The sequence below is a fragment of the Piliocolobus tephrosceles genome, chromosome 9 (genome assembly GCF_002776525.5).
Source record: "Piliocolobus tephrosceles isolate RC106 chromosome 9, ASM277652v3, whole genome shotgun sequence".
Classification (NCBI taxonomy): domain Eukaryota; kingdom Metazoa; phylum Chordata; class Mammalia; order Primates; family Cercopithecidae; genus Piliocolobus; species Piliocolobus tephrosceles.
This window is the reverse complement of record NC_045442.1, coordinates 102,525,289-102,535,219: the sequence shown is the minus strand read 5'-3', so window position 1 is coordinate 102,535,219 and position 9,931 is coordinate 102,525,289.

The following is a 9,931-nucleotide window of genomic DNA, read 5'->3' as shown; positions in this document are numbered from 1 at the left end:
CTATATTCTGTCTTTTGACACGTTGTTGTTTGAATGACTTTATTGGCCTTGGTGAAGTATATGGCCGTGTATAATAAAACCACAGGCCTTTGGGTAACAAGACTTCTCTAATTTTGACTCATTCAAAGTTCCTAAGTGAAACAGTTTTTCATTAGCATCTTCAGTCCTAATCAAGTAGCCCTGGACTCAGAAGTAAGGTTTTCCTAAACATTTGTCGGGGAGAGAAAAAATCCTGGGACAGATTTTATCTGGCTCCCTCTGAGTACTTTTGAAGTCTTGGATAGAACTGGACATTTTTTAGACTTTCCTTTGTGTGTCGGAGAAAGTTTCAGCAAGGCAGGCCGCTAGATAAAAGAGAAACCCCAGCCTATTTGGAGATGAAAGTCTTCAAACCAGGGCATGCCAAATTCATTGGAGAATATAGCCTCAAAGGAAATGTTTGCTTTCTTTTGAAAATTCATTATTATAAAGCCCATTGTGTCATTAGGCCAGTTGTGTGATTATTGAGAAATAACTAGAGATAATAAACGAATGTCTCATCAAAGGCATGTTAATTCTGGGTAATCTTATTGAACTTGTGAGTTGTAGATGCCCTTAAATGCCTTCTCTATGAAAAGACACAGTCCATACCCATCAGCATTGTTAATTAGGAAAACTCCCAGAAAATTATGGTATAGACAAAAGTTGAGGCTTTAAAAACAATTATTGGAAACATGGAAAATATTTTACATCTGAACTTCAGAAGAAAGACCTCTTTTCGTGTTCTGGTTTTGGCTCGCCAGACTGGTCCTGCGCTTTGATAAATGGCAAAGTTACCTCGTTAATGAGCACTGAACAGATCCGGCCGCTGTCCCTGCTTGGGCTCTGCGCTGGGCAGGAAGCGGTTTTTTCCCCCAGGCCAGATCTCATGTTCATGACTGAATCTTGTGAGATCTTGAAGCACGAAATCAATAGCTATTATTCAATCAGCCCTGAAAGGAAGGCAGTTATCAAAAGGAACGCAGGTAAAGCAGGTGATAGCAGATGAAACTCGGCGATTATTTTCAAAAGAACCAGCAGGCTCTGAAGTCTGCGGATGCTTCTCTGATACACCCCATATCTTTCTCTCACATCCAGTTTGGTGCCAAGCTGTGCCTGTCGTCAGTATAGGGTGTACAATTTAGTTGCTTGAAGCAGAAAAAACGTGAAAATGGCCTATCTTGTGTCTTACTTACCTAGTCAAAATGCATATGGAAATGAGAAATGCAAAATGCATATGCCTATATTAAAAAGAAAAAACACATCCAGCACAGAAAGACATGAATATCAGACTCCACTAAGCAAGTATAACCTCTGTGATGAGGCACGGTGTACTTCAAGAATTGCCTCCCTGCCCGCCCCCACCCCATGTAAAACAAGAAAGTCAAACATAACCATAGAATTTTCCAAATATAGAAAGGATCTTTTGACGATCAAATATACAAAGGAAAGCATGTCCCTGAGTCATAATAAGAATGAAACAAGGGACTGAAAATAGAAAGACCATCTCCTCCAAGAAAGTATCCTGGATTTGCAAGAATGTTCTCTGCCTCTCAACTCGTGCCTTTTGCTCTTCCTCTTTTTCTTTTTTTCTTCTTCCTCTTCTTCTTCTTTTTCTTTTTTCTTCTTCCTCTTCTTCTTCTTCCTCTTCCTCTTCTTCTTTCTTCCTCTTCCTCCTCTGCTTCTTCTTTTTTTTTCTTGAGATGGAGTCTCATCTTGTCACCCAGGCTGGAGTGCAGTGGCAATCAATCTTGGCTCACTGTAGCCTCCACCTCCCAGGCTCAAGCAATCATCCCACTTCAGCCTCCTGAGTAGCTGGGACCACAGGTGTGTGCCACCACACCTGGCTAATTTTTTCTATTTTTGGTAGAGACAGTGTTTCCCCATGCTGCCCAGGCTGGTCTGGAACTCCTGGCCTCAAGTGATCTGCCTTCCTCAGCCTCCCAAAGTGCTGGGATTATAGGCGTGAGCCACCATGCCTGACCATGCTTTATGTCTTCTATTTAATGCTGAATGTTATAGCAAAGGCTAAGCAAATATATTTCCTGGCCCTTGTTTCAAAATTTCAGGAAGCTCAGATCCTAAGATAGCAGAGAGGAAGGAGACCCGAAACATTTTCAAAAGTCAGATAACTATCGTACTCAATCTATTCAAATAAATAATCAAATTTCCCTATCAAAACAAGGCTAAGGGCTTTTCTTTTTTCCTCCCTGTATGGAAATAGTTTTTCAAAAGTAACAGAAAAGTTTGCAGAGTTATGTTTAAGTATTTGTGACTGCAATCATGCAATCACAGTTTTTCTTTTTCTTTTTCTTTTTTTTTTTTTGGAGACAGGGTCTCACTCTGTTGACCAGGGTGGAGTGTAGTGGCATGATCATAGTTCACTGCAACCTCTGCCTCCCTCCCAGACTCAAGCAATCCTCTTGCCTCAGCCTCACCAAGTAGCTAGGACTATAGGTATGCACCACCATGCCCAGCTAATTTAAAAAAAATTTTTTTTTGTAGAGACGGGGTTTTGCCATGTTGCCCACTGATCTCAAACTCCTGGGCTCAAGTGATCTACCTGCCTCAGTCTCCCAAAGTGCTGGCATTATGGGCGTGAGTCAGTGTGCCCAGCCTGCAATCACATTTTCAATGTCTTTGTTTTTTAAAAGGCATTCTGTGATGAATCATTCATCACGAAATACAGAGAATTATTTTCTAATGTACAAAACTAGCTTGAAAATATGTGAGTTTTGGGGTTTTTCTGTTTGGAGAAGTATCTTTCATATTAAAGCTTTAAACAGGTGACTGTCTCTCTGATACGTGGTAATTAATTTCTGTTAATTTCTTACACTTAGTTCTGTTTAATGTTGGTTTCAGTTTCAATTGTGTTTAAGGCATATCTGCACTATGGAGGTGAGATAGTGGGCTCAGGGCCTGAAAGACACTTAGAAAGCATAACAACCATAACCTTCAGCTTCTCGTGTTCCCTTCATGTATGGCTGATATAGTTTGGCCCTGTGTCCCCACCCAAATCTCATCTAGAATTGTAATTCCTGTAATCCCCATGTGTGGGGGGCGGGACCTGGTAGGAGGTGATTGGATCATGGGGGTGGTTTTCCCCATGCTGTTCTTGTGACAGGAGTGAATCTTCACGAGAGCTGATGGTTTTATAAGCATATGGCGTCTCCTCTGCTTGGACTTCTCTCTCCTGCTAACATGTGAAGAAGGTCCTTGCTTTTGCTTCACCTTCCACCACCATTGTAAGTTTCCTGAGGCCTCCCCAGCCATTTGGAACTGTGAGTCAATCAAACCTCTTTCCTTTATAAATTACACAGTCTCAGGTATTTCTTTATAGCAGTGTGAGAATGGACTAATACAATGGCTTTCTTAATGAACTGAAGCTCGAAATTAATATTTCAGGAGCCACATTTTCATCTATAAATCCTGTATTATTCTTATTTCTAAAAAATTTTTTAGACAGGCTTTCATTCTGTCACCCAGTGGGGCAATCAAAGTGCGGTATCATAGCTCATTGCAGCCTCAACCTCCTGAGCTCAACTGTTCCTCCAGCCTTAGCCTCTAGAGTAGCTAAGACTACAGGTGTGCGCCACCATGTCCAGCTAAGTTTAAAGCTTTTTGCAGAGAAGAGGACTTGATATGTTGCCTAGGCTGATCTGGAACACCTGGACTCAAGTGATCCTTCTGGTTCAGCCTCCTACAGTGCCAGAATTACAGGTGTGAGCCACTGTGCACTGGCCAAACTCTGTATTTTTGAAGAAAAGAGACACATGATTCAGTCATTAGAACAAATGTATCCAAATGTACAAATGAATTATTTTTGCCTAGACTGATAACCATAGTCCTATGTACTTTTGAGGAATCAGGATAATTAGTTCAAGAACCAACAAAACTCAAGTCACTGGAAGCCAGAAGACACTCATGCATATTTTCTCTAGTATACAATTAAAATTTGCAACTTGGTGAAGGATCCATTGGAAATATATCCTTTTAAAACCAGTGGCATGTCTGTCATTCCCAGAACGCAGCAGGACAAGGTGGCTGGGCCCTCTCTGCTTTGGGGAATCTGGATGTGATGCCAGCACCAGGTCATCAGGGCACACACCCTTAGCTTCTGAGGAGTCTGAGCCCTGGAAGCTGTAGGTCTGGGGCCAAAACCAGAATTCTGACACTCTGGAGAGTGCCCCCAAATCAACTAGAGTTGATATGTGGATGCCATTTTTCTTTGTTCCCTGCAGATTCATGACTTCAACTGGGATATGAGTTTCAAGCCACCTTTCAAGGAATTCTGGGTAGAATGAAATCTGTTCCATGGAATCTTAAGAAGAAGAAGCAGAAAAAGAAAAAAATCAAGATCCCTGTGGTAGGTATCAGTCATTGGTTTCTAGTTACTCAACCTTTTTACAAGTCTTAAGGATCCTATAAACTTTGAAAGTTGTAGTAAAATATTTATAGAGCAAGTCAAAGAAAAGTATAAAACAGTGGGTCTAGGTGAAATTTTGACATGGCTAAAATTCCTTTTCACCTCTTCTGCTGTTTGATTCATAAGGGTATAGGTACCTGGCCTGGTGAAATAGCACCTAATTTTGCCCTGTAGACCTGACATAATACAATTTCCTCAGTTGCAAAGCCATTTCATTTCTTTTCCTCCTGGTGTTTACTTTAGAAGTTCAAGAGACGACTTTGATGAGAAATGACAGTCCGGTGCCTCATGAGAAACTCAGGCCGGTGCCACAGCTGAAAACTCTGAGGTCATTACCCCTTCTGAATTTTCCTGGGAAAGGGCCTTGGAGCCACTCTCCACTGTGATTGAGAAACTCAAGAGTGGCCATTGGTGTTTCAGGCTTTTAGGGGAGATATAAAATGGAGGCCTGACTAGTAAAACCTGCCACCCATAGCCCCAAGACACTCTTTACTCAGGCAATCACACAGCTGGGATGGAACGCCATCTGGAGGAACCCCACTTTGCCTGTGTGCCTTCACTTCCCCAGCCCGTCCTTGGGGTTCTTCCCTTCCTGACCAGGATGCAGGGGCTGTAATAGCAGGGTGCTGTTCAGCAGCTGCCACAATATCACTACACAGTAAGGGCTGGCCGTAAGCAACGTGTGCCGGGGTTCATAAATATGCATGGGGCAGGAAAACGTGATCACATATAAATGTGTGCAATGCTATTCCGGGAAAAGCATGTGAAAGTTTTGGAAGTCATAAGAGATTTCCTAAAGAACGATGGTGTATGGAAGCCAAGAGGTTTTTTGCTCAACGAAAGCCCAAGATCATAACTGAAAGTGTGTTAGGAAGCAAAAAGAGGTCAAAGACCATGACCAAAAAGAGGTCAAAGACCAAGCAAAATTAATGTCTTGTTTGATCCTGCTACGATAACTCTGAGGGGTGAAATGAAGTTCATGTTCCTTTATTCTGAAGCATGATTATAAAGCAATGGAGTAAGTGCTTCAACAAATATATCGGAATGAATATATCTAAATAAATGCTGTGGCCTTCAAGTTGGCCATGGCGAAAACTCTAATTATTACGACACATATTTCTTAAGCCTTTGCTGAGACCCTTCCCAACCCTTCTTCTCCTCCTGTGCACCGCTCTTCTGAGATGCTTGAGGTTTCATACATATTACCATTGTAAATATTTCCATTTAACATTGAAATTAGTTGTTTTCTGGGTTTGTGCCCCATCAAGGATTGGTACAGAGTAAAAACGTATTACATTAAAAAAAAATTTAAAGTGTGTTGAGTGAATGGCCTTCAGAGAGAACTTATGCCTCGCACAGGAAAACTTGTCTAATGTTTTAGGACCACATTTTGTATGCCAAAGCAGTGTCACCCAACTTGATCACCTACATTCACCAGCTTTGTTTTAAAATAATTTTTGGTTTAAGAATCAAATACACCTTCTTCTTGGTATAAAGATTTATAACCATTGAGACTATTCTAAAGGAATGTGCTCTTGGCTCTGGAGGCAATTCCAAAGGAGGAATTTCGAAAATATTTTGAGCTATGACTGCATTATTGTGTAGTGATGCCCAGTGGAAAAATATTTTTTAAAGCAGTAGAACTGTTCTTCAAAAGTTACTCGTAGTTACGGAAGGCTGAGCAACCAATTCACGACTGTGACTTCCTTTGTTTTGGGAAAAGTTAGCAGAATAAACACTTCAGTTTGTCCAAGAAAAATAATTTGTGTAATAAGCATTATCCTCAATGTTACTTTAAATGTAGGCTGAGAAGTAATGTGTTCTATTCAACATAAATAGAGTCCATTTTTAGTAGGACATTGTTCTTGCTGCATCTTTGAATATGGATTTAGATTTTAGTGACTGTCTCTGAAACTGTCTTGGGAAAGTGTGTGTGTGTGTGTGTGTGCACGCTTGTGCGTGTACATGTGTGTACATATCTGTTTGTATGTATAAATGCATGTATATTTTGTCTGATTATTTGTCTGATTATATTTGTTTTAGGACACTGCAAACCCTGAGCTGACCCAGAAAGTATCTTGATCCTCTCTTTACTCCACACTGGATGAAAGACTGGGAAAGGAAATTGAATCAGGTTTGCCTGGGCGTGGTGGCTCATGCCTGTAATCCCAGCACTTTGGGGAGGCCGAGACAGGCAGATCACTTGAGGTCAGAAGTTCAAGTCCAGACTGGCCAATATGGCAAAACCCTGTCTCTACTAAAAATACAAAAATAATCAGCTGGGTATGGTGGTGGGCGCCTGTAGTCCCAGCTACTTGGGAGGCTGAGGCAGGAGAATCGGTTGAACCTGGGAGGCGGAGGTTGCAGTGAGCCGAGATCATGCCATTGCACTCCAGCCTGGGTGACAAGAGCAAAGCTCCATCTCAAAAAATAAAATAAAATAAAATAAAATAAAATGGAATCAGGTTTGACCCTGTGCTATCTGGGTGACAGCCCCAGGCGTGGTGTTATGAAGACCAGCAGATAGAAATAAATCATTGGTGATTGGGGCTGGTGTTTGGGGCCAAGGAGGCTGCATTGCAGCTGGTGGGTGGCTGGAGGGTTCCCGTTTTAGGAAGGAGAAGCTCCCAGTCATCTTGGGGTGGGAATAAGCAAGGCTGCCACTGAGTTCTGGGACTGAGAGCCTCCAGCTGGATTTGGAGGTGGGAAAGAGACCTGGAGCCTGGTGGAGAGGAGGCTGAGTTGGCATAGCCAGGCAAAAGGTAGCCAGGAGCTAGGCCAAAGGCCCAAGGCTGGCTTTCAGACCTGGGGCCCTCTAGAGGAACCCCTTTTGATAAGCATGGGGAGTGTTTCTTGGAATTGTAATTGTGTCAGCCCCACACCTTCAGCACAAGTTTACTAAATAATTGGGCTGCTCCTTTCTGTGCATTGGAGAAATAAAGGCAGAGCCTGTGTCTGCACTTGGAGTGTCTTGCATGGGGATGGCAGAGCAGCCTGAGGAAGCCAGTGTTGAGCCTGTTCAAGGGAATTTCCTTGCAGGGCTTTGCAGCACTGGCCTTGGAGTCAAGGTGGCTGGAGGGATGAACGACTACTGGGATGGGTGGGTGGTGCATCCAGCATCTCTCCAGAATTCTCCAACATGTCCATGGAGGAGAAGCAGGGATAACTTTCTTGAGTTATGGAATTGGGCCTCAAAGTCATGATTATTTGGATAATTAAGAAAACACAGGCCTGGTACAGTGGCTGACAGCTGTAATCCCAGCACTTTGGGAGGCTGAGGCAAGAGGATTGCTTGAGCCCGGGAGTTTGAGACCAGCCTGGGCCACATGGTAAGACTCAGTTTTTACATAAAAAATTGTTTTAAAAATTAACCAGGAGTGGTGGCTCGCATGTAGTCTCAGCTACACGTGAGGCTGAGGAAGGAGGATTATGTGAGCCCCGGAATTCAAGGCTGCAGTGCAGTGAGCTGTGATTGTACCACTGCACTCTAGCCTGGGCAATAGAATGAGACCCTGTCTCAAAAAAACAAAACTACTCCTCTCCCTACCCTGCAGCCCCATGATCTTTTTGGTAATTACAGGTGAGTGAGGTCTGGGGACTTACTGGTTCTAACTGGGATAAGTGCAAAGCATTACAATAAGATACCTTCCATTTTTAAAAAAGCAAACTTAAAAGTTGAAACAATTCCATATTTTACATCTTTAGAGGTTCTCTTTATGTACGTAGGTGAAATAATAACAATGTAACTGAAATGTTTAGTTTTCAGCGAGTGGTTTGATATTCTCTGCTATAATCCCTCTTACTTTGACCTTGATATTCCTCACTCCCCAACACCGAATCCATTGGTGAGTTAAAGATTTCTCAAATCGGCCAGTATGGTGGCTTACACCTGTAATCCCAGCACTTTGGGAGGCCAAGGTGGGAGGATTGTTTGAGCCCAGGAGTGCAAGACTGACCCAGGCAACAGAGTGAGACCCCGTCTCTACAAAAAACAGAAAAATTAGCCAGGCATGGTAATGCACGCCAGTGGTTCCAGCTACTTGGGAAGCTGAGATGGGAGGATCACTTGAGCCCAGGAGGTCAGGGCTGTAGTGGCTATGAATGCACCACACAACACTTCAGCTGAGTGACATTGCAAGATCCTGTCTTCAATAAATAAATAAATAAATAAATAAATAAATAAATAAATGAAAACAATGCAAACACGTTTTTAATTTACAAGACACTCTGTGAGAAAACTATGTTCTAGGAAGGGATTATGAAGCTGGATCTGGAGTCGTGCCTGGTTCCTGTCCTCTGGCTCATTCATGAAGTGTTGGATGAAGCACTTTGCTGAGCCTAAAGAGTCCTGCTGTGTGGGATGAGGTGGGTGGAGGGACTTGTTAATGTTCTTGTCCCATCCAGGGCCCCCTTACGCTCTTCTGATCCAATTCCCAGGAACATCAACTCCATAAAAACATTCCTCTCCCTCGAGCCGCCCATTAACCTTTCTGAGTTGGCTAATGATTAATGTCATTAGCTTCGGAATGCGATGGCAACTCCCCAAGAGGGTATGGCGCCCACAGCGGAGTGGGTTGTAAGAACTGTGCAAACCAAGTGAGCTGTCCTCAGTCTGGGTGTGGAGATAATGGTTTTACCCCCTCCAACAGTGACTTTTATTGCAGTCGTAATTACTCATCTGTTCAGTTAGCACCTGCCCTACTAGTGGGGAGAGAGAACCCAAATAATAATGTCAAGTTTACCCGACCTAAACAACGCAGACATCACCAATGATGTGATGACCTTGTGTTTGGAAATTGAAGGTCTCCTTGGGCAGGGGAGCAGCCCAACCACATTTTCCAGGAACTGTTCTGATTTCCTTTATCCTTGGCCTAGTTCTAGCAGGTTAAACCTTTATGAGACTATCATTTCCATAGGCCAAAAATGACCAATTATCAGCAATTTCATAGGGTTCAACCCAATATAGTTTGTTCTTGATTCTTCGAGAGCAGTGATAAAAGACACAAGTAGAAAGTAACAAGCAAAGAGAATAACTTGTCAAGTAAGAAAACCCTAATAAAGTTAGGGGTAGTATATTTTAAAAGCTTACTTGCCCTAGAGAAGTCTATGGGTATTATACACTCTTGCATTAATATTATATGCATGTGGCTTTCGAAATATTTCAACTCCTTGGGTGAGACATTTAAGGTAATGAGTTCCTGAAGTTTCATGTCACTACAGCGCCTGAAAATCGTTTTCATGGAATTTTCATTAATTTCTAAGGGATGAGAAGGTTGTATTTACAAAATGAGTGATTGTTGCCTTAGAGATCAGGCAGGACATTGCCAGTAATGAGGGCAGACTGCAGTCAGGAAGTCTTGTTTGAATTAATAGTAAGTGAACTTCAAGACAGCAGAAGTCACTGCTTGTCCCAGATGTCTAATGATGAGTAAATGAAACAGGAAAGGAAGGAGAACTAGCGCTGCTTGCCTACTGTGTGGCAGCTCT